Here is a 24,100-nt window from a genome sequence, read left to right on the forward strand (position 1 = left end):
GGTCTTATCTTTTTTGAGCCTCGGTTTCTACATGGGTGAAGATAATAATAGTACCACCTTGGAGAATGGTTATGAGGACTTTATGAGCTATTCGTGTAAGAGGCGCTCAACACCTGGTTTCAAACAATGACCAGGAGAGTTTAGCCATAATGTAAGATAAAGTCGAATCCAATGTGTAACCACCTTGTGAAAAAAAATGAAAAGAACAAAACTGTAGTCTTCTAAATTGTTAAGTCTTTTCAATGTTACTTCTATTGTCCACAAGCACAGGCAAAAATAATTTTACTTGCTTGATGTAATCAAATAGTTTTTCTATGCTTAACCCATTTCTATATCCTCAAAACCTCCACCTTATAATGAAGTGTGACAATTTGGAAAAGTATACCATGCAACAGTTTGGAAATTTTGTCCCAAGAGAAGTTGACTGCCTTTATATACACTTATATATCTTTATAGTGAATGCCAAGGGCTTTTTGCTTACTATTTTATTTTTTTGCATACTATGAATGCAATTTAAAAATTTGTATTGTGTTTTCAGCAAATGAAGAACAGATGTTGAAATTCAAAATGAATGCGTTATAGTCAATAAACAGTACTCATTTATATATAAAATACATTATATCATTTTATGTATAATTAGAACATTTGAAGAACAGTGCCATATCACCAAGAAGAACAAAAGTTACTACAATCTAATATATAATTGAAATACTATTTTAATATTTGCATAAAATAATTGTCTAATGAGAATATTGCAATGGGTGTGAAAAGATTTAAAACATCTCAGAAACTTAAAAAAATTTTTTTTCTAATTGTACTTTAATTTCATGAACATTCAAGGCCCTTTTGCTCTTTTCTAAACAGAAGTGAGAATATAGTTGATTTTGTTCTTTTCTCTAATTGGTTCCCTTCTCTTGATTGCCAGATACAATTTAGATTTCCTATAACTGGAAATGAAAATCCATTTTTTGCAAACTCTCTTAATTTCAGACTTGACTATGGCAAAGCCCATAAAGAGGCTCTTTTTAAGAGGTGCTGACACTGAATCAGAAGGTGATCTCATCTCGGTGGAGGCAGCAGAATTAGACCCATTAACTTCAATTGAAATTGAACAGCCACCCTGGGAAAGCTTGTCTGAGTGAAAATGAGTATGGTCAAATTTGAGGCAAGGTGTATGAGAGCATCTGAAAGTGTAATGGGATGCAAAGTATTTCAGTGTGGCCTATTAGTCACACCTAGAAGCCTGTTTTAAAAGTCTAGACAGACAATAAAAATAGCTACCAGAGAAAATAAAGAGACATTCTAGATTCCCATGGGGTTTTCCTTTAGTGGAGAATGATTTATTTTTTTTTTTTTTTAATTTTTTTTTTTCAACGTTTATTTATTTTTGGGACAGAGAGAGACAGAGCATGAACGGGGGAGGGGCAGTGAGAGAGGGAGACACAGAATCGGAAACAGGCTCCAGGCTCCGAGCCATCAGCCCAGAGCCTGATGCGAGCCTGACGCGAGCCTGACGCGAGCCTGACGCGAGCCTGACGCGGGGCTCGAACTCACGGACCGCGAGATCGTGACCTGGCTGAAGTCGGACGCTTAACCGACTGCGCCACCCAGGCGCCCCATAGTGGAGAATGATTTAAACTAACCATAAACCACCCCTCCACTATCAAATAACTTAGAATGGTTAATTTTAGTGGAGAAGTCACATTTAAATATTTTCTTAAAATGTGGCCAAATTATTCCTCAGAGTCTTATGGCTTTACCCTGTTGTAGAAAAGAGACATTAAAAAACAAACCAAAAAACTCTTAAAACTCCTAATTTAAAAACTCTGGGGGAACTTGTCATTTAAAGAGATTTTTCCCCCAGTCTTAGAAGCAAATAATTTACCTCTCTTTGTACTTCTGCAAATCCAAAACTTTTTTTGTGCATATTTTACTATTGTTTTTACTTGTCAAAGAGGTATTACTTACATCTAGATTATAGAGCTCTCCATCTTGGTAGGCACACATGCATGTATCTAGTAATATGTCCATCTGTATATATTTGGGAGCCAATTCTTAGAAAAGGTTATGTTAAAAGGTAAACTGAGGCACAGAACTTTCAGGAGTCTCTTTGAGCATATGTCCATTTCAGTTGGGCAGTGCCAAACCAAACGTGGTTAGGAGAGTCTACTGACAGGAGCAGGAGCTGGGTGTATGTGCGTGGGGTGCGTAAGAAGGTTTATACAGAAGATGAGGCAGAAAAGCAAAGATATTATTTGATTAACCATAGCTTAAGCAGTTGCTTATTTAGGAAACTTGGCTACTTTTGATTGGTTGTTCTTGTTTGATTTTCTCAAATTTGAGTGCATTGATTCTGGCTTAGGTTTTGGTTTGTTTACATAGTATTAGAACTATCTCAGTCTATTAGCCTCCCTGTTTAAATACTTTAACAGAAAAATGGAAGCAATGTTTCTGTGCCTGTAAACTCTTTCCATTTCCTGCAGGTCATATGGGGATTATGGTACACCCGGTTCCCCTGCAGAGTACAATAGACTCCCTTAGCACTGATTTATTTAACTTCCTAATTTCTGCTAAACACAGTCATCCCCAGGTTTAATGGAAGAAGTAATTTGAATCTTACTGAAGCATGAGATTGAGCTGCAGGTGCTATAATGCTAGGGACAGGAGCAAACCAGGGGAGTGTTGAGAAAATTTAGACAATTCTCTCTTTGGTATCTCTATATAACTTGTTATGTTCCATACTTGTGTTTGCAAAAAAAAAAAAAAAAAATGTCATTCTATGAAGATGAAATTCCAGACAAAACTGAGATTTAATATATGAGGTCAGACTAGGAACATAAGGCCTGTAAAACTGGAAAAAATGACTCATGGTAAATGCAGAAAGTCATTTCTGTGCAAAACTTAGGATTTAGAAAGTGTCTAGTCACTACAAAGTTATACTTTAGAATTGGCTGCTCAGTCTGAGGAATTAAATAAATCAAAGAAAGATTTGATTATGACAGTAATTACAGTAATATCAGTGTTTTGAGCAGAGATATTGCCTATGATTTGAAGGACATTTCATGAGGACAGCATCAGTCACTTTATAATATGGCAGTACCTGACCAAAATATATTATTATAGCACTTTTCGTATGTATCAGAAAAATTTAAAATAGACTCTTAGGAGGCTTACATAGTTCTCTGCGTAGCCAGTCACCAGCCAATTTCAGTTGATTGATCTGATATTGGAAAGAGTTGTATAAACACTCTCAGTAAATGATTAATCTGTTGGACAATTTTGGAAACCAGAAAGAATATATAAAAATATAAAATTTATTACCTCATGCATTGGAATTTACCAGTATCTTTTTTTTTTTTAATTTACCAGTGTCTCAAAGTCATATATTAAAAATACAAATACAGGAAAGAGAAAAATTGATAACATTATCTCAAAGATGTTCTTATTTATATTTAGAGGAGAGAGTAAAAGCAAAAGAACAACTTTGGGAAATTATATTTATTTATGACACATCTGTTTTTACTTTAACATGTCTAGCTATAGAGAACCCAATTAGGAATATAAATTTAAAAAGAAAAACTAGATACACTGATAAGAAAGATGAATTTGTGTCAAAATTAAATACTTATTTTTAGAATACTTTTAAAATGCCAATACTATCAAATTAGTTAATATACATGTTTTAAAAATAAAATTTATCTATGCTAATAACAAAAACAGTGCTCCTTTTATTATCCCTTAATCACCTCTGATTTCTGCTCCCCAGAGACAACTGCATTGACCACTGAGCTCATTTATCTACCTCCAAATTGCCGAATAATATCTTTACACTGACATTTTGTGGTTTTTCAATATTAGGTCTTGTCCATGGCCTCTTACTGCAGATAAGGGTTCTCTCCCTTGTCTTTATATTCTCTAAGTATATCTAATTTCCATCTTCTCCAGATATTGGTTATATCACATGTGTTTTGGAAAGCGAATTTATTATTTAAATGGTTTCTAATGGAGATGTCACATTGTATACTATGACTGTATTTCTTTTGTGTAATGTATTTTGCCTTGAGTTAGTTAGTATGTGTCTCCCCCCGCCCCCAATTGGCTTAGTTGCTATTACTGAATTTCAAAAATTTCCCATAAAAATCCTCTCAAATATAATTAAACATGTGTAGTTTGCCATACATGGTAAAAAAAAAAAATGGCAAAGTAACATTTTTTAAAATTTTATTTATCTGAGAGAGAGAGAGAGAGAGAGAGAGAGAGAGAGAGAGAGAGAGAAGAGCGCGAATAGGGGAGGGGCAGAGAGAAGGAGACACAGAACCCGAAGCAGGCTCTAAGGCTCTGAGCTGTCAGCACAGAGCCTGACACGGGGCTCGAACTCACAGGCTATGAGATCATGACCTGAGCCAAAGTTGGGTGCTTAACTGACGGAGCCACCCAGGCGCCTCAGGTACCATTTTTATTTTTCCATATATTTTATTATTTTCCAGAAATAATTTTCCATACAAATTTCCAATATTTTATTTTCACAGTAAAACCTTAGATTGTAACTTGTTCTGCAAGTGTTGAACAAGACAAGGAAGCATTTCCAATAAATTTTAACTTGATAAATGAGTGATGTCTTGCAATACAAGTAGTACGTGATGCCAAATATCACATGATCACAACTGAGCCAATGGTTCTTTCTCTCTCTCTCTCTCTCTCTCTCTCTCTCTCTCTCTCTCTCTCTCACCATGGGATTGTAGATGCTTGTCTCCCATGCTGGGATGCTCACTCTTAAGCAGCGGTGTTTGGCAGAAATCAGTGATTTTTCAGAATGGTAGAAGTTGCCCACAGCTGACACTAGTGTATATTTTTGTCACTTCGGAGCACCTATGGACAGTCCTTTGCTTTTCCATACAAGGGTAAGTTTAGGAATGCTTTGCTTCATTCTAGGTCAGGCTGTCTGCAGATATAGACCCTTTCCTCTGCTGCCTTATTATCAGTTATATTAAATACAGTATGTGACAAGAGTTTATTAATACTATACTGTAGTCACCATCCGTTAGTGATGTTAGTGAGTGTTTTCCTTTACAAAAATCCTCTTCTTGTCTCTCTCACACCAACCATGAAGATTTTCAAAGGTCAGTTCAGGTTAATTTGTTTATTTTTCTTTATATTTTGTATTTTCTTTATTATTTTGTATTATATTACAGTATTATAATCATTTTTATATGAATATTTTTGGGTTATGGAATGAATCATCTGAGTTTCCATTTTTTCTTATGGGGAAATTTGTTTTGATATACAAGTGCTTTGGATTACAAGCATGTTTCTGAAATGAATTATGCTTGCAAACTAAGGTTTTACTGTATTGTACTCCAGTTTGGACAGTTTATTTTGGGACTTGTTGAATACCCAGGGCTTTATTTCTTCCAGATTTTCTTTGCCTCATTTAGTAATAGCCATTCTTTCTGGGTTCTTCTAGGATGTGTGAAGTCTCAGGGAAAGTATTATTTTGTGGGCATCCTGTTTATATAAGCAATTCCATTTAAAAATGTATAACAGAATTCATGGACTCCTTTGAATTATAGTAAATTGTTGATGAAAATTTAAGATACTGATAGAATTATTACTCATTACTCATGATGCTCTATCACCCATTGTGTTGCTTGTGAAAACTGGTTTTCAAAGACTCTCTCACACCTTGGTATTGTCTTTAGTTGATGGCTATAAAAGTACATCTTCTTAGGAAATGCAGGAAAATAGGTATGTTAATTTGTTTTCTTGTCATGTTGAATTTATCATTCAACGTGTATAGTGTGGTATAAATGCAAAACGACACATCTTCCAACCTTACCTCCTCTTGAATTCTTTAGGCAGGAACTGTTTCATCCCTACAATGTGATCTGCAATGTTGACCACATCCTGTCTTTCATCATATTGGGTAGATGCTTATGGGAGATGAGACAAGGAAAATACATCCTCCTTTTAGCATGCTTAAAAATCTCCTGGGAGGATGTGTCATCAATACATTGATTGAGGCAAAAGAGGACATCATTTATAAAGGCCTCTTGACATTAGAGAACAGGGTGGCCTTGCACCCTGAGAGGGAGTAAGGTACATGACATACAGTCATGGAGAAATACTTGACGGATCACAGAGCATGCTGAGAGTTGGGTTCAATCCCTACATGCTAGTAACAGAAGACACACAAGGTAAAGGACACCTGATTCCACTTCTGCTGCCTGTAGGTGCTTTGGTAAGAGGTAGCATCACAGCACACAGACCAGATGAGAGCTAATGTAAGGGCCTATTGACACAATTCTAGTCCAAAGGCCAACCATGGGCAGTTGGTAGTGCAAAGTACCAACTTCTCTTGTGCCCAGTGTTAGAGTCCTGCAAAGTCAGTATATCTGCAGCAAGCTGGAAGCCCAAATTAAGGGAAAATATCAAGGTGTTAGGTTTACTTGTGTGTTGATTGCTTTTTTCTTCTTTCATTAAAGCACGTATATATGCTAATAAGAATGAGCTATTGATAATAGGGAAATGAAAATGCAGAAAAAAACATGGTGAATAATGACTGCATGAAATCATGCTGTAGGTTAATGGGTGGGATAAGGTCAAAGTGATGGGTTGGCTTTGATATAAGCAGAACTTCTTCCATTGTTACAAAAAAGGAAGCAAAGTACATAGGAATGAATTCTGGAACATGTAAGGACATTGAGGTAGCACTTACTTGATTGTACCTGTTTTCTCAGTGAAATATGAGACATCATCAGATAAGAGAATGTGTTAAAGGCTTTGATGTTAGGGGTCTGAAGAGAGAAAAGGAAGTATGAATATCCCCTTTAAAAACTATTAAGTAAAGAAAGATGTGTACAAGTCCTTATTCTTATTATTAAATTAAATACATAGTGTTTTTAAAAATATCTTTAATTATAGTGTAAAGATAGGAAGGATGGATTGTGAACCATTGAATATGACATTGGTTCTGTCATTGTCCTCTGTCTTCTCACTTTAGTCATTTGAGAGGTTGTCCAAACAATCCTAAAGAACCTGAAGAACCCCAGTTTACTCATTGGTAGAACTAGGCTTCAGACCAAACCAGTCTGTTCTTTTAAATTTTCTTATTTTCTCAGTGAGGTTTCTGATTCTGGATAACATTAAGCTTTGTTTCAGCAGATTGGGAAGATATATTATTCTATACAAGGGTAAATGGTATAAGTAAAGTCATAAAGAAAGGAATACATATGAAATTTTCAGAGGAAAGTGAATGGATCAATAGTTAATAAAGGCTTTACCTTCTGCAAACTCATGGTTCCAACACATGGATGAATCTATAGTAAATTATTAACCTGGTGATTATTTGAAATAATGGCATGGAGTTAAAAGTAATAATCTGGATACTAATTCCTTCTTTGCAATCATTCTAGGTAGGCACTGTGAACATATCTTGCACTCAAACGGGAATGGTTGAATTATTCCCTTACTCTCCCCAAAGCCATCAATCTTTGAAAGCTTAAATCAAGAATATGTAGATACAGCACAGATTGAAATGACTACAAGGCCTATTGGCCATCTCTCTTTGTCAGAGTATTTCAAAGCACAGCAGTGCTTGTATAGATCACATTTATTTATACAACCCAAAATATCACCTTTGAAAACTATAAACATTAGTGCCCATTTCCATGGGACACTAGAGTCAGACTTTCTGAGCTTTCTTTCCAGAAAACATGCAGCCATAAAATATCTAGGTCTCTGCCCAAGAAGTGACATCCAGTGACTCATTATGAATGAACATATCTTCTTCACAGAGAGATATGGAGTTGTTTCTTATCAAGAAAGTCACACCTGTGTCTCAGGCCCTCTGTAATATTAGTGAAAAATATAAAAAACATAAATATAAACTAAACCTCATAAAAGGAATAATGCATATAGAGGAATAAATAAATAATCATTTTAGTATTCGCAACTGAAATGATAATATAGTTTCTAATACTGAAATAAAGTTTTATTTCTTCTTTATATATAATAAAATATTTTCTACATGTTGACCTGAATATATTAATTTAAAATTGTTGGTTAAGTTATATTATTTCACGTTAGATTTTTCACTACAAAATTATTTTTAGGTCATTGGATAACATACAATTATGTATATAGCCTCTTCTGTGCAAATGTAATTTGTAATATAGTCCAAATTTTACATATCTTATAAGTAAAGAAAAGGGCAGAAGCATTGTTTATTTTTAGAATTCTTATGCTTGGAACTTGCAAGCAATATTATTTGAGAAAGACATGGGTGATGATGTTGTAGCAGTTAATTTTGATTGCATCATGCTATGCACTGATTTGCATATGTGTAGAAACTAGTAAGGGGATTTAAATGGGAATTTAAAATGACATACTGTGGTAGAAAGCTGATGTACTCCAGGAGAAAATGTCCTTAATAGAAAATATTTTTTTATTTGGGAAACCATATCTGGGAAATACCCAAAGCAGCCAGCTGAAAGCTTTCTTCAGAGGAGTAAATATGAAATTTTCTTTTCAAATGATTTGAGAAGGTTCATTCTGAATACGTATATACCACAGAGACCAGAAGCTTTAGAAATGTCTAAAATATACATGCTCTATAAAGTTAGCCTCAGATATTTATATCTGAGAAAAATCAGAAATACATGTAAAGTTTTTTCAAAAGTTTGTCTTCTGTATATCTCTTTTTGATATGTAAGTTGATTTGAAAACATTTCTTGGAGATGTTCTCTAACATAGATGCTGTAATTTGACTTGGAATAAATATGAAATTTTTAATATGAATACTTTTTTAAAGGCAAATACTCTAGTAAATATATTTAGGCATTACCCAGCCTTGAAATTTTTTTTCTCTCATCATGAATAAGACATAAATGTGAAGGTTGTATTTTTAGTAGCAGCTGCATAATTTCATTACAGATACGTCTTTGCTTTTCCCTGTTATTTAAAATAGAAGAGAATGTTTTCTTTCCAAGCATGAGCACAGTTATTTTATAAAGTTATTTTTTTCCATATTATGAAAATATAGTAAAAATACATACTTGATATTCACTCTATAATTCATTGACTCTATCTTAATTTTTAGTATAAAAATTTTATTGAAGTATAACTTACATGTAATGATATGCTCAGATCTTAAATGTATCATGTAATCAACTTTTACAAATTTGTTACAAATGAATTCTTTCATGTGATGTACACCCCATCTACATACAGAAAATTTCTCTGTCCAGAAAGTTCTCTTGTATTTCTGTCATACCCTGTATCTATATATTTGAATAATGTTGAGATTAAAATAGGATGTTGCTCAGTTTTATATCATATTGCCATAGTATAACATTACTAATAGTGATCTATAAGATAATTGAATAAATTTGAATAGGTGATATTCTAAAACAAGTATAATATAAACAATAACATGAGACAAAACACTAAATTGTGATTTGGTGTGTGAGCCAAATGAAATATCTGGTTCAAACTACCAATTCACTATTGTTGGATATATTATTCTTGTTAACTAGCATTATTAGATGAGATGAGTGTATTGGATCAAAGCTTTGTTTCATGTGTTTTTGTCTTGTCCTGGGCTGTCTTGTTTCTTTTGAATGAATAATGGTGTGTTACGTGGGCAACAGATGGTTTCAGTTCATTAATTTTACAATCCAATACAAACCAGCCTTGTGGATTAACTACTAGAAGTCCATTAAACTATTGATTAGTTTGTTCTGATCAACTTTGCATTGGGTCCCCTACAAAAACCACCTGAGGGCTCTCCTTATCTTGTGAATTTGGGAAACATGGATACTTTATTACAGTGTCAATAAATTGTGGCCTCTCTTTCTTGTTTGACATAAGTTTTTCCATGTCAAATCTTCAACCTCATCCCAGGATTCCCACTAAGTATAAAATCCATACATTCTGTAAATGTATCTTTGTAAATGACAAAAACTTTTACTTTGTATAACAGTGAACATTTTAGGACAACTTTGACATGACAAAATTTAACAATTAACATATGTAAAAAGAGTTTAAAAACAACAGAAAAGAAAGCAACAAACATGCAAAAGTCCACTGGTTTTAACTTCTAAGAGACTTCAAAACACATTCTAACTGAAAGATGTCTCTTAAAATTGTTAAACTCTCCTTGCAAATTCTTTCTATGTGTGTGTTCAGCTTTATCTGCACAACCTACTTAATAATACTTCCATTAGTTGCTTCCCTTGACTTTGAAAATATGGTACCATTTTTTTAAGGAAAACAATAATTGCATAGCAAAACTGTTATATCAGAAAGCAGATCTAGAAAAGCTGAATGCTTAACTTGGTTGAAAGCAGAGTTAGAGACTTTAAGAATTCTTTCAGAGGTAGAGTGACAGAAATTTGCAAGAGAACTCTAAATTTTACTAGTATTTATTTTCCTTGACAGCCAGATCTCCAACAACTACTTCACTTAATTTTTAACTTATCTCATTAGGAAAAATGGTTAAAAGCAACAGGAGGGGAAAATAAAGATTGACTTAAATAATAAAACTCTGAAACTTTTTTTTTGCTATGTCTTTTAAGACTTTATTTTCTGAAAAACAGGTATTTCATACAATCTTTGCTGTGTTAATGCAAATATGCACAAGGTAGGCATGTATTTTTGTTTTCCAAAAGATGCATTATGAATATTTTCAGGAGGCTGGTGTGATTTATTCAACTTTTAATCTTAAATACAATCACAAAATTATATCCATCAGGAGGCATTACAACCTTTTGTACAGAGAAACCACTTTATTTATACAGTGTTATTAGGACAAGGAAGATTCATTTAAACGCAGTTTGCTCTTATAAGTGTAAAGTAAATTAACATCAAATATGCAGTTGCCACTGACATTACAGGTAGAAATATAAGAGAAATTTAAAACAGGAAAATAACTGACACAACAACTTTAAACAGGAGCTGAAACTTGGACTGTCAGGCAAAGAGAAGAAAAAAAAATCAGCCTGTTTTGAAAGAAAAACATTCTATAAGCCTGCATTTCAGGAGAACATGCAATTCCTTAAGTTTACCATCTTCAAAAATCAAACTAATTGTATGACATTTTTACATTAGCACAACAAACAGCTTTTCCCTAGTAAGTCCAATTTCCCACAGAAAGCAAGGGACTGTAAGTGGTTCCTGTTGTACAACTAACCCTTAACCTGTAAAGCTTCTCAATTGGAGTCCATTTGCCCTTTTGTAAATAAGGGATGGTGATATTGTTACTCAGGCCTAAAAAGCAGGAAAAGTGCAACAAATCCTTAGGGGTTCATAATACAGTGGATTCCCCCTTCTGCAATGTTTGGAAAAATTTGTAACCCTAAGCTAGTTTTTCCCCATAGGAGGAATGTTTCTAATACAACCCATACATTGAAAACAAAATCTGCCTTCTTTAAGTGGCCCTTACATTACTATAGTCTATCTCCTTGACTTAAGGGGGGAAAGCCCTAGCTCTAAATTACTTACATTTTACAAGTCCACAATGACAGAGAATGGAAGGCACTGTTTTTCACATTCATCTAATCTTATGTAAAACAAAGGTACATGTGCTAACAGTAAAGCATTTGCTGATTTTTGATGTATGTGAATAGGACTAACAAGCAAATTGTAGGTGCTTCCTTTCATATGAAAAGGAATTAGGTAAAAGAAGAACCAGCCCCTTTGATTTTAGTACTGCCAAAACAAGTAAGCCCCCAGAATAATTACAAATATGTGGAGGATGATAGGCCAGGAAGACTTCAATTTAAAGTACTGCCAAAATATAAAACTCTGAAACTTTTAAAATTATCTTGAGAAGTGAAGAAAAGTCGGAAGTAAATGCAGAAGTTATTTTTTAAAGTTTGTTTTTTCTTAATGGTAGATATGAAAATGTATTAAAACTGTAACAAAGTAAAGATAAATCAACAGGAGACTCCAAAATTATACTTCAGGAAATTTTCACACTATTTTGGAGTAGACCTATGAACTGAAATGTAAAAAGTGCCTCATCTACTTAAAAAAAATTTTTTTAATGTTTATTTATTTTTTAGAGAGAGACAGAGAGAGAGTGAGCATGAGCAGGGGAGGGGCAGAGAGAGAGGGAGACATAGAATCAGAAGCAGGCTCCAGGCTCTCAGCTCCCAATGCAGAGATCGAACCCATGAACCATGGGATCATGACCTGAGCTGAAGTCAGACACTTAACTGACTGAGCCACTCCGTCTCCCTATCATCAACTTTTTAAAAAAAAATAAATCTAAACTAGAATTAGGGGATTTGGACAGAAAAAAAATAGGTGAAACAGTAAAATAGCCAAAATAGAAAATAGACAATATATAGTTTAAATATTTACAAGATTTTCCAACTATCTTTCTGTTACTGACTTCTGGTTTAATCTCATTGTGATCTGAGAACACGTTTAGTATGATTTTATTCTTTTACACTTGTTAAAAGTCCAGAATGTGGTCTATTTGGTGAATATTAATTAGATAAAATTGATTTCTTTACATAGCTGAACTGAATTTAATTGACATTATAAAACACTTTATTCAGAATAATACACATTTTTGTCGAGCTTATATGGAACATTCCCAAATAGACCACATTCTGGAAAATCCCTAAATGTTGAAAATTTTTAAAAAAGACACTTCTAAATAAACCCATATGTTGAAGAAGTCTCAAGAGAAATTGAAATATTTCAACTAAATGGAAATGAAAATAATACCAAAATCCGCGGAATATGGTGAAAGTAGTGATTAAATAGAAATTTATAGATTAAATGCATATATTAGAAAAAAATAACTAAAATTGAAAACCTAAGCTTGTACCATAGGAAAATAGAAAAGAACAATTTAAACCTAGAAAAGCAGAAGAAAAATATTAAAAGAGCAGAAGTTAATAACATTTGAAGCAGGCAAACATTAGAAGAAATTTAAAAATCGAAAACAATTTCCATGAAAAGATCATTAAATTAATAAACTTCAAGCAAGGCTAACCAAGGAAAAAGAGGACACAATTCATTAATATAAAAAGGAATGAAAGAAAATGAAAGAAGCCATATCATGGAAATTCAAAGGGTAATAAGGAATATTTGTATGCATACAAATTTGATAACTTAGGTGAAATGAACTAATCCCTTGAAATCTACAAACTACTGAAATTCTCAAAAAAATAGATAATTTTAATGTCTATATTCATTTTAAGTATTGAATTAATAATCAAAACCTTCCAAAAAATACATCACCATGATTGTTTCAGTAGTAAATTATATCAAAAATTAAAGGAATAAATTATATAAATTCTCTGTAATCTATTCCAGAAAATAAAAGCAGAGGAACACTTCCTAATTCATTATATAATGCTGGTATTACCCTAATACTAATTAGATTAGATTGATTGACGGTGCTTTTCAGCTCTTCTATATTCTTACTGATTTTCTGTCAGTTACTGACAGAGGGATGTTAATGTCTCCAACTGTATTGGTCAGTTTGTCCATTTCTCTTAAATTGTTAGATGTTTTCCTCATATATTTTGACATGTTTAAGATATGTCATTAGAAATGCCCTACTAATCTTATCCTTGATAACAATTCATCATTCCTTTTTTTTTCATGTTTATTTACTTTTGAGAGAAAGAGTGCAAGCAGGAGGGGCAGAGAGAGAGGGAGACAGAGGATTAGAAGTCAGCTCTCTGCTGTCAGCACAGAGCCTAATGTGGAGCTGAAACCCACAAATTATGAGATCATGCCCTGAGCCGAAATCAGATGCTTAACTGACAGGTGCCACTACAGTTCATCATTCTTAATGGTCAGCTTTATCTCAAATTAATAGTTACTCCAGTTTTTTGTTTGTCTGTTTTATTTTGTTTAAACATTATCTTTCTTCACGCCTTTACCCTTAACCAATCTGTGTCTTTATATTTAAAATGTTGATCTGGTAGATAGCATGTAGTTGGGTCTTGTGTTTTATTTACTCTAACATTCTTTGTCTTTTCATTGGTGTATTTAGGCCATTCCTATTTAAATTGTTATTTATATATTTTGATTTAATACTTAACTGTTTATAATTGTTTTTTATGCACTGAATTTATTCTTTGTTTTTTTTTTTTCCTTTTGTTTTTCTGACTTCTTTGGTATATAATTGCATTCTCCTTTCTTATAAAAATATTTATATTCCCATTTTTCTAAAAAATAGTTGTCCTCAAATTTACAATATATAGTTTTAACTAATTTAAACCCATTTTCAAATAACTCTACACCAATTCATGTGTATTAAGGTATATTATTTATCCCTATGCTATATTTGCCCAATAGATTACTATTATTGCTTTGAACAGTTATCTTTTAAATCAATTAAGTATAAGCAAAATAACTTTTATTTTTATTATTCTTTCTCCAGCGCTCTTTATATAGGTCTCTATTAGAACTTTTTTTAGCATAGAACTTCTTCTAAAACCTCTTTCAGAGCTGGTTGGTTCTGATTGATTCCCTCAGTTCTTATTTTTCTGAGAAACTATTTTTCTTTCAGTTTTGAAAGATGATTTTGCTAGACATAGAATTCTAACCTGGTGATGTTTTTTCTTCATGCACTCAAAATATTTAGATCCACTCTTCCTTGCATGGTTTCTGATCTTATAAGCAGTCTGCTATAATTCTTACCTTTGTTCCTCTGGAGGTAAACTCTTTTATTCTTTAGCATCTTTCAAGACTTTTTTTTTGTCTCCTGTTTCTCTAATTTGAATATATTGTCTTTGAGAGTGTGTGTGTCGGGGTGGGGGGGGGGCATTTTTCCTGCTTGGTGTTCTCTGGGCTTTGTAGATCTAAGGTTTGGAGTCTGTTATTAACTTGGAAATCTCCAACTTAAGCTCACTGATTCTTTTTTTTTTTTTTTTTTTTTTTTTTTTTTAGCTCACTGATTCTTTAATCAGCCATTTTGAGTCTACTGATAATCTTCTTAAAGGCATTTTTCGTTTCTGCTACCATAAGCTTAATTTCTACAGTTTCCTTTTGATTACTTTTTTTGTTTGTTTTTTTAACGTTTATTTATTTTTGAGACAGAGAGAGAGCATGAATGGAGGAGGGTCAGAGAGAGAGGGAGACGCAGAATCCGAAACAGGCTCTAGGCTCTGAGTTGTCAGCACAGAGCCCAACACGGCGCTCGAACTCACAGACCGTGAGATCATGACTTGAGCCGAAACCAAAAGTGTGTGTGTGTGTGTGTGTGTGTGTGTGTGTGTGCGCGCGCACGCGCGTGTGCACACATGTGTACCACATCTTTTTTCTTTTAAGTTTATTTATTTACTTAGAGCAGGTGAGCACAAGCAGGGGAGGTGCAGAGAGAGGGAGAGACAGAATCCCAAGCAGGTTCCATGCTGCTAGCACAGAGCCCACTCAGAGCTCAAACTCATGAACTGTGAGATCATGACCTGAGCTGAGATCAAGAGTTAGACGCTTAACCTACTGAACCTCCCAGGCGCCCATGTACCATATCTTTTTTTATTAAGTTTATTTATTTATTTATTTATTTGAGAAAGAGAGATAGAGCACGAGCAGGGGAAAGGCAGAGAGAGGAAGAGAGAGAATCTCAAGTAGGTTCCACGCTAAAAGCGTGGAGCCTGATGTGGGGCTAACTCATGAACCGCAAGATCATGACCTGAGCTGAAACCAAAAGTCAGATGTTTAACTGACTGAGCCACCCAGGTGCCCCATTTTTTTTATCCATTCATTTATGAATTGACATGTAGAATGCCTTAGTATCTTGGCTATTGTAAATAATGCTGCAGTAAACATAAGCATGCATAAATCTTTTCAAATTAGTGTTTTTGTTTTTTTGGGGGTAAATATCCAGTGTTGGAATTATTGGATCATGTGATGATTCGATTTAGAATTTTGTGTGGGACCTCCATACTGTTTCTCTCTGTGGCAGCACCGATTTGCATTCCCAAGAACAATGTATGAGGGCTTCTTTTTCTCCTCATCCTCACTAACACTTGTTATTTCTTGTCCTTTTGATTCTAGCCATTCTAGTGGTGGTAAGGTGATATCTCATTGTGGTTTTGATTTGTATTTCCTTGATGATTAGTGATATTGAGCATCTTTTCATGAATCTGTTGGCCATTTGTATGTCTTTGGAAAAATGTGTATTCAGATCCTCTCTGTCCATTTTTAATAAGATTATTTGTTGTTTGGTATTGAGTTGTGTAAGTTCTTTATATATTTTGGATATTAGTCCCTTATCAAATATATCTGTGGAAAATATCTTCTTCCATTTAGTAGGTTGCCTTGTTGCTTTACTGATGCTTCACTGTGCAAAAGCTTTTTATTTTGGCATAGTCCCAATAGTTTAATTTTTCTTTTATTTCCCTTGCCTCAGGAAACATATTTAGAAAAATGTGTCTATGGCTGGTGTCAAAGAAATTACTTCCTGTATTTTCTTCTAGGAATTTTATGGTTTCAGGGTCTTACATTTAGGTCTTTAGTCCATTTGAGTTTATTTTTTGTATATGGTGTAAGTGGGTAATCCAGTTTCACTCTTTTGCCTATAGCTGTACAGTTTCCCCAGTACCATTTGTTGGAGAAAATATCTTTTTCCCCATTATATATTCTTGCCTGCTTTGTTACGGATTAATTGTGGATATATATATATATATATATATATATATGTGTATAGGGTTATATATGTATACATATAGGGTTATATATATATATATATATAGAGAGAGAGAGAGTTATATATATATATATAGGGTTATATATATATAGGATTATATATATATATATAATATATATATTATATATATATAATTGTGGATTTATTTCTGGGCTGTCTATTCTGTTCTATTGATATATGTGTTTATTTTTGTGCCAGTATCATATTATTGTTGTTGTTGTTTTGTTGTTCCCAATGCAAGGCTTAGACTCACGACCCTGTGGTCAAGACCAGATCTGAGATTGAGGTTGGATGCTTAACTAACTGAGCCACCCAGGCAGCCCAGCATAATGTTCTGATAATTACAACTTTGTAGTGTATCTTGAAATGAATTGTAGCAGCTCCAGCTTTGTTCCTCTTTCTCCATATTACTCTGGCTATTTTGGGTCTTTTATGGCTCAGTATTTCATTATTCTTTGTTTTAGTATTGTGTTCTGTGAAAAATGTTGTTGGTATTTTGTTAGGGATTGCATTAATTCCATAGATTGCTTTGAGAAGAATGGGCATTTTAACAACCAATGTAAATGTTCTTTTAATCCATGAGCATGGAATATCTTCCCATTTGTTCATGTTATCTTCAATTTCTTTCATCGGTGTTTTTGTAGTATAGGTCTTTCACTTCCCTGGGTAAGTTTATTTCTAGGTATTTTATTATTTTTATTGAAACTTTTAAATGGGATTTTCTTAATTTCTCTTTTTGCTACTTCATTATTAATGTATAGATATGTAGCAGATTTCTCTATATTGATTTTATATCCTGTAACTTTGCTGAATTCACTGATCAGGCTAGTAGTTTTTTGGTGGAGCACCTAAAAACAATTATTAAGGAATTGTTAAGCAATTATTAAGGAATTGACAGTAATACAATAATAGCAGGGGACTTTAACACCCCATTTACATCAATGAATTATTGTCCTTACGGAAAATCAACAAGGAAACAGTGGGATTGAGTGTTAGACTAGACGGACCAAACAGATATATTCAGAACATTCCATTCAAAAACAGTGGATTATACATTATTTTCAAGCATACATGAAACATTCTCCATAATGGATCATGTGTTGGGCCACAATACAAGTCTCAGTAAATTCAAAATCACTGAAATAGTATTATGCATCTTTTCTAACCACAATGGTACAAAACTAGAAATGAATCACAAGAAAAAATCTAGAAAGAACCTAAATACAGGGAGGCTAAATAACATGCCACTAAAGAATGAGTGGGTCTAACCAATAAATCAAAGAGGAAATTTAAAAATTCATGGAGAAAAGTGAAAATGAAAACAATGTTCCAAAATCTTTGGGATGCAGCAAAAGTGGTTTTAAGAGGGAAGTCTTAGCCATACAGACCTACCTCAAGAAACAAGAAAAATCTCAAGTAAGCAACCTAACCTTACACCTGAAGGGGCTAGAGAAAGAAAAACAAAGTCCAAAGCCAGTAGGAGGAAAGGAATAGTAAAGATCAGAGACTTTTTTCAGTCTCTAAATGAAAACAAAACAAAACAACAATAGAATAGAACAATGAAACCAGGAGTTGGTTCTTGAAAAGATAAACAAAATTGATAATTTTTTGAAAAAGTTTATTTATTTTGAGAGAGAGAGAGCATGCCTGCAACCAAGGGAGGAGCAAAGAAAGAGAGAGAAAGAATACCAAGCAGGCTCCACACTACCAGTGCTTTGACCATGAGATCATGACCTGAACTGAAATCAAGAGTTACACACTTAATTGACTGAGCCACCCAGGCACCCCCAAGTTGATAAACTTTTAACCAGACACAGAAAGAAGAAAAGAGAGAGGGCTCAAATAAGCAAAACCAGAAATGAAGGAGCAAATCTCAAAAACAGATATGTCAAAGCAAAATAACAACTGACACCGCAAATATACAAGGGATTGCAAGAGAATATTAGGAAAAATCATATGCCAACAAATTGGACAACCTAGAAAAAGTAGATCAATTCTTAGAAACATATAACTTGCCAAAACTGAATCCAGAAGAAATAGAAAGTTTGAACAGACAGGTTGCTGGCAATGAAATTGAATCAGTAATCAAAAAAAAACTTAACAAATGAGCTTAGGACCAAATGGCTTTACAGTTAAATTCTATCAAAAATTTTTAAAAGGCTTAACATCAGGGTACCTGGCTGGCTCAATCTGTAAAGCATGTGACTTTTAATCTCAGGGTTGTGAGTTCAAGCCCCGCATTAGGTGTGGAGCCTATTTAAAATAAAAATGAAAAAGAAAAAAGAGTTAATGCCTATTTTTTTTTCTCAAACTGCTCCAAAATATAGAAGAGGAAGGAAAGTTTTCAGATTGAGTCTATGAGGCCATCATTACCCTGATACCAAAACCAGATAGAGACACTACAAAGATACTACATTGAATATCTCTGATGAGCATAGATGCAAAAAATTCTCAACAAATCTCTTTTCCAGTTATTTTAGCTCCAGTCACTATGTCCAGCAAAGTCTCCCATGACACTGTCTACATGGTGGTGTGGGAAGTCCTATATGGGAACTAGTGCAAGTGCTGGAAGTTTTTGGAGATGATCGCACTGAAGATTAGCCAGAAGAACTAGGGCAAATGTTTCTCAGGCATGCATCATCAAGCTTAATTCCCTGCCCAAATTATCCATATGTATTCTGGGGGGCCTGCAGCACTGTGATGAGGCCAAGTCTGTGGCTTGGCCTTGGTCCATGTGGATAATGTCCCATGTAGACATTGAGGTGTTGAAGAAACTCAACAAGAGTAAGAAATTGGTCAAGAAGCTGTCCAAGAAGTATGATGCCTTTTTGGCTTCAGAATCTCTGTTCAAGCAGATACCCCTGATCCTGGGCCCAGGCTTTAATGAGGCTGGCAAATTCCTTCCTTGCTGCCCTACAATGAGAAAATGGTGGCCCATGTCAAAGCGAAGTCCATGATCAAATTCAAGAGGAAGAAGAAGTGTTGTGTTGGGCAGTGGCCATTGGCCACATGAAGATGATAGATAATGAGCTTATGTACAACATCCACTTAGCTGTCAATATCCTAGTATCATTGCTTAAGAAGTATTGGCAGCATGCCCTGGCTTTATACATTAAGAGTGCCTCTTTACTAAGGCACAGCTTAATAAATCCTAGTGCTACCAATTAAAAAAAAATCCGCAACAAAATATTAGCAAACCAAATCCAACAATACGTTAAAAAACATAATTCACCATGGTCAAGTGCGATTTATTCCAGGGATGCATAGGTGGTTCAGTATTTGCAAATCAACCAACATGGTACATCACATTCACTAGAGAAAGGGTAAAAACTATATGATCATCTCAATACATGCAGAAAAGGCATGTGACAAAGTACAACATCCATTCATGATAAAAACTCTCAACAAAGTAGGTTTAGAAAGGCCTGATATAATATGTTGAGAGACCTCAACATAATAAAGGCTATATATGAAAAATCCACAGCTAACATTTTACTCAACAGTGAAAAACAGACGGAGCACCTGGGTGGCTCAGTCAGTTAAGTGCCTGACTTCGGTTCAGGTGATGATCTCATGGTCTCTGAGGTGGAGACCCGCATTGGGCTCTGTCCTGACAGCTCAGAGCCTGGAGTCTGCTTCTGATTCTGTGGGTCTCCCTCTCTCTCTGCCCCTCTGTTTCTCTTCCTCTCTCTGTTAAAAATAAGTGAACATTAAAAAAATTAAAAAAAAAAACTGAGATCTTTTTCTCTGAGCTCAGGAATAAGACAAGGATGTCCACTGTCACCACTTTTATTCAACATAGTACTAGAAGTCTTAGCCACAGCAATCAGACATGAAAAAAACCACAGACACACACACACACACACACACAAACATCCAAATTGGTATGTAAGAAGTAAAACTTTCATTATTTACAGTAGATATGGTACTATATATTATTTTAATGTGATGTGGTATTATGTTGAAGAGAGGGAGCATTTCAGAATCTTTTCATTAAATCTCAGTTTTGGGGCACCTGGGGGGCTCAGTTGGTTAAGTGTTCAACTTTGCCTCAGGTCATGATCTCATGGTGTGTGGGTTCAAGCCCCGCATTGGGCTCTGTACTGACCACTCAGAGCCTGGAGCTTGCTTTAGGTTCTGTGTCTCCCTCTCTCTCTGCTCCTCCCCTGCTCATCCTCTCTCTCTCTCTCTTTCAAAGATAAATAAATGTTTAAAAAAATTAAAAAAAACAATTCTCAGTCTTCTGGTGGGCCTGTGCTTTGCAGATGTTACCTTCAAAGTGTTTCTCAACTGGCATAGCTTTTTTACCTCCCGGGTTTCTATTCTCCTCCCTGGATATAGAATTCTAATTAATTTACTTAAAATCATCATCCCTGTTAACTGTGATTTTTTTTTCCCTTTGTAGGTGTGACATGAAGGCTAGAGGGCTTAGAATCAGAGGACTTCTATTCCCTCAGTTGTGATAAGGCTCTAGCAAAGACTTTTCTCCTGAAAAGTAGGCTTTGTTATGGAGAGGGTTTAGGTTTCTTCTCTTCTCTGTCATAGCTGTGAAGAGATCTTTGAGATCTCCTTCACTGTGAGAACCTGGTGGGGTTCTGGAAGGGGCAGTCCAGAAATATGTGTATTTCCCCTAAGACTGCAGTCTTCAAAAGTTTGTCACTTTGTCACTCACTCTAGCTTTCATCAGGTTACTGCAATTCATAAAAATTAGTATTTAAGTGTTCGTACCAGTTTCTGCTCTAAATAAGTAGGTCTTGGCTATGTCTCTCTGGATTCAACTGCCTTTCCAGATTTAAAGTGATAGTTTGCCCTATGATCTTAGTTCTCTGATGGGTTCAAGAAACATTATTGATTTTTCTGTTTTTCAACTTTCTTATTGCAAGTAACTGTTTCTAAGTACTTTATTTTTCAAAGTTGAAAATGGATGTAATCTCATCTACTTATAAAATTTTCATTGTTATACTTTTCATACTAGTTATTACCATCTTGTTCTTCTTTGGAACTTCTTGATCTTAATTCGTATTACTAACACTTAATTCATATTACTAATTACTAAATCTTCCCCTTCATTGAGAGTGGTTATTATTCTTTCTTTTTTAATGTTTATTCATTTTGAGAGAAAGAGAGAGAGACAGAGACAGAGCAAGCAGGGGAGGAGCAGAGAGATTGGGAAAGAGAGAGAATCCCAGCACAGGGCTTCCCATGATCCCTAAGATCATGACCTGAGCTGAAATCAAGAGTCAGACCCTTAACTGACTGAGCCACCCATCCACCCGAGAGTGGTTATTATTCTTGAGCTCTCTACACTGTTTACTCTCTTTTTTACAGTATAAACATTTCTGTTTTATTGTCACATTCCATAGCAGTGATATAAAACAGATGTGTAAACGTTTTGTCTAGGAACTTATTCTCCCTTGATACATCACTTAAGATGAAAGTGGGTAGGTTTCTCAGGAGAGAATACTGCCAATACTGTGATTTGTACCCTGCCTGTGAGAAAAGCTGAAGGTTATGACCTGAGGGAAGAATGCTGTAGATAGTGAAGTACTCACTACCACACTAGGTTGAAGTTACTACCACACTAGGTTGCACTTTTGTCCTTCAGGAACTCTGCAAATCCACTCTCAGAATACTCTCTTAAACTTCAAAAGGTTTAGACTTCGAATGTGGACTATAGCAGTCCAAGGTGATAATCTCCTTTGACTTGAACCTCCTGGCCTTGGGAATACAAGGATGGAAGAAAGAAGAAGGTAGGAGTTTTCAAATTTATCTGGTCTACCTGTATCATACTCCCTGGCCAGATTTTCATGCTGTCTTGATATTATTCCAACAAAACCTGGGTGACCTTGGCTATAATAACTGGTTTTTGTTATATAGTGGCAAAAGGTCAAACAAGAATATGCCCAAGGTAATGTGGAGAGAAAAATACAAAATGCACAAAAACTGCATTCAAAATAGCCCCAGACTGTAGTGCTGCCTGCTTTAGACTGCATTTTCTTCCTTGCCAGAATGGTTTCTCAGAGTTTAGTATGAGTTTTTTAGAATGCTTTGCTCTCTCTCTTTTTCTTTTGTTTTGTTTCCAGAGTTAAGCTTGGGGCAGGAAGTCAACAACATTTATATCCACATTTATTTCTTGTGCCAATATAAATGTATTGAAACGTAAACTGGATGCTTTGCCTAGACTGTCCCAAAGTGGAACTTTGCTACCAATATGAATTGCTTATTAGAATTTTGCTACCTAAATAAAATCTTAAATAACACAGTTATATATAGTAAGGAGAAATTGGTTTATTGAAACAGTCCTTTTCTGAAAAGGCAAGTAATCTGTTCAAGACTTTCTCAAATATTATCTATGGACATTTTTTGCAATAATTTTAGGAAGTGAAAGAATATAAAATGATGATAGTAATTTTAAAAACCACCATGAAAGAATCTTGCCTTCATGTAATGTAGCATTTTAAATCTAAATTTATTCTGTTCCATTGATCTATGTCTCTGTTTTGCTGCTAATACCATACTGTCTTGATCTCTAAAGCTTTATAATATAACTTGAAGTCTGGAATTGTGATGCCTCCAGTTTTGCTTTTCAAGATCACTTTAGCTATTTGGGGTGTTTGTGGTTCTATACAAATTTTAGGGTTGTTTTAGCTCTGTGAAAAATGCTGGTGGCATTTTGATAGAGATTGCATTAAATGTGTAGATTGCTTTGGGTAGTACAGACGTTTTAACAAAATTTGCTATTCCAATTCATGAGCAGGGAATGTTTTCCCATTTCTCTGTGTCATCTTCAAATTCTTTCATAAGTGTTTTATAGTTTTTAGAGTACAGATATTTATCTCTTTGGTTAGGTTTATTCCTAAGTATCTTAAGAATTTTTAGTGCAATTGTAAATGGGACTGAATCCTTGATTTCTTTTTCTGCTGTTTCATTAATGGTGTATAGAAATGCAAGAGATTTCTGTACATTGATTTTGTATCCTGTGATTTTACTAAATAGAAAACCCAGAAATGGACCCATAACTATATGGTCAACTCATCTTTGACAAAACAGGAATATCCAGTGGAAAAAAAACAGTCTCTTCAGCAAATGGTGTTGGGAAGACTGGATAACAATAATGCAAAAGAATGAAACTGGACCACTGTCTTACACCATACACAAAAATGAATTCAAAATGGGTGAAAGACCTAATTTTAAGATGGGAAATCATAAAAATTCTAGAGGAGAGCCCTGGCAGCAACCTCTTTGACATGGGTTGAAGCAACTTCTTACTAGATATGTCTCCTGAGACAAAGGAAACTAAAGGAAAAATAAACTACTGGGACATCATCAAAACAAAAAGCATCTGCACAGCGAAGGAAACAATCAGCAAAATTAAAAGGCAACCTTTGGAATGGGAGAAGACATTTGCAAGTGGCATATCTG

General features: G+C 34.5%; 1 protein-coding gene and 1 pseudogene across 1 annotated transcript in view; both read left to right on the plus strand.

The window, feature by feature from the left end:
• The window catches only part of GULP1 (GULP PTB domain containing engulfment adaptor 1), a 773,858-nt gene that overhangs the window by 19,935 nt on the left and 729,823 nt on the right, over positions 1 to 24,100 (plus strand). The gene's annotated exons all lie outside the window — the stretch shown is intronic.
• On the plus strand, positions 19,046 to 19,890 carry LOC112866480 (large ribosomal subunit protein uL1 pseudogene; annotated as a pseudogene).

This window comes from Puma concolor, chromosome C1, assembly GCF_028749965.1.
Source record: "Puma concolor isolate L17-30 chromosome C1, mPumCon1.1.hap2, whole genome shotgun sequence".
NCBI lineage: Eukaryota > Metazoa > Chordata > Mammalia > Carnivora > Felidae > Puma > Puma concolor.